The sequence below is a fragment of the Triticum dicoccoides genome, chromosome 6B (assembly GCF_002162155.2).
Source record: "Triticum dicoccoides isolate Atlit2015 ecotype Zavitan chromosome 6B, WEW_v2.0, whole genome shotgun sequence".
In the NCBI taxonomy this organism is placed as follows: Eukaryota; Viridiplantae; Streptophyta; class Magnoliopsida; order Poales; family Poaceae; genus Triticum; species Triticum dicoccoides.
Window position 1 is genome coordinate 20,511,277 of NC_041391.1, and position 2,449 is coordinate 20,513,725.

Sequence of the window (2,449 nt, forward strand, 5' to 3'; positions counted from 1 at the left end):
AGGAGGTCGGGCGGCGAAGAGATTGGGGAGGAGGCCGGGCGGCGGCGAGCTCGGGGAGGAGGCCAGGCGGCGGCACGCTGGGGAGAAGATGGGGCTGAGGCTAGCTCGGGAGAAGGCCGGGCGGCGGCGTGCTGTGGAGGAGACGAGGCGGCCACGAGCTCAGGGAGAAGGCCGGGCAGCGGCCAGTCACGGTGCTGCGGGCTCCCTCGCTCCGGTTGATGTCGTCGCTCGCTCGCCCGCGACGACTGCCTCCGGCGGTAGGAGGTCGGTTAGGTTGGTGGTTGGTCGGGCGGAGTAGGCCGTAGGCGCGTCGCGCCTTATAGGGGGGCGATGGTAACATAATAATATTCTGTTACTAATAACAGAATAGTCCAATCCTATATATATGAAACCGGAGATTAGCGGGATTCTTACTTGAAAAGGTCATAGCTAAAACCAGATAATACCATCAGGAATTGGTAGAGAATTTTGGTAATTAGATATTAGGGATCGTAAGAGATATTATATTGTATATATATGCATGAATGTGTGCTATATGTAGTAGCGTCGAATATATATACGAAAACTTGTTGTTCGACCTAGCATGGAGAAAGAGGTCACCTCTCTATATTCATGACGATGTTCCATAATGATTTCTTCATTGCTATATGTAGTAGCGTCGAGTTGAATGGAAAATATAAAATGAAAATGAAAACCTAAATGACAAAGAATTGAATGGTAAACACAAAAAGAAAAGGGAAACACAAAATGAAACCCTAAACCCTCCAAAACCCTAAACCCCTCCTTTCCAAAAAAAAACCCAGCGCTTGGCAGCGCCTGACGCGTGGGGCCTTTAATCCCGGTTGGTGTTATGAACCGGGACTAAAGGTCCTCCTGCCTAAATGATCCACAGCGGCTACGTGAAGCCTCTTTAGTCCTGGTTCATAACACAACCGGGATATAGTCCCGATTGTTTAGTCTGGTTTGTCCAACCGGTCTTTACGGGTCCGGTTTTCTACTCGTGCTCCTCCTCTCGTGACTATAGCTGATAGTGCTCGCCACGGCTCTATCAGCCCCACAGCGGCACAACGCAATCGCGGTTGAGTACTAAGTATTTATCATCTCCTCAAAATCGAATATGACGAACATACATATCGATCCATTGCGTACAACCCACCCGACAATTGCATGAAAGCGGGGAGCAGGCGCCCTTTTTTTATCCGGTTGATGCATGGAAGCAACTGTGGATGCAAGTATGTAAACACCACACGTATTAAGTACTCGAGGCAAGCGGACTGAATTGCAACCTCTCATGCACGGGGAAGTGGAAAGCACACTCCTCCATCTTCTGAATGGAGACCCCATCCACATATACATGCCTACCCAGACGATTGAAAAATGTTACCACCAGTGGTCAACTCGTCGGGGCACGGGACGTCTAGGTAGTATTATTTGTCGTAGTTGTGACCGTTAATGGTAACATTCACCAGCGAACTGTTGCCTTCTGCAAGCCTTGCAGACACGGGTGTCCGTTGAAGCACGTTAATATCATTATGTGATCCGGCGATGCCGAAGAAAGAGTGTCAGATCCAGATATCTTGTGAGGCCAAGGCATTGAGTATGATAGTGCAAGCCCTGACACGGCTCTTATACTATCCTTAGGGCCTGTTCTGAAGTCCTCCAGCTCCACACTTCACAAACTTCACATATGAATTTGACCTGAACAGTTTTGCTACGAGAAGCTGGCTTCTCAAAGTTTTGCCCGATGACAGTGCAAAATATTGGAGCAGCGTCGGCCCAGCTCCACCGATGGGAAAAGCTGGAGTTGGCCAGTATTACAACCGAAGTGCCACCGCCACGTCCAAGCCAGCGAATCAGTACGCTCACACGAAACATAACGCTCCTCTCGCTCTCCATCGAATCGGTACAGGGCGGCTTCCCTCGATGCCTAGCCCATACTGGGCTGCCTCCAACCGGCCCAATGGCGCCCAATAGGCCCACATCCTCCCAGCTGGGCTGCAGCGATGGGAGAAGCTGCACACGACGCAGAACGCTTGGGGAATCGCCAGATGAAGCGTGAAGCTGGCTAGGGAAGCTGGATTTGTGAAGTTTTGTGAAGTTGGAGGAGATCAGAATAGGCCCTTATACTGCCCTTATCAAGTAGAAGGCAGTTCTTTCACTCCCAGTGCATGCAGTCTATGTTGCCAAGCATCCCTGAGAAGCCCCTGCAGGGGGTGTCAAGCACTGATTGGTGCTTTTCCGCAGGCTTGCCAACAAGCGGGCTGTATCTTGAGCATTGGGCTCCGTCAAGTACCCAGGGCCAAACAATGCAATCACAGCCTTGCAGAACCTGTACCGTGACTCTAGGCATGTAGACTCGCTCATACGGACGTATTCATCACTAAGATCACCGGGCACTCTATATGGAAGCATCCGGATAGCTGTAGTACATTTCTGATAAGATGAGAAG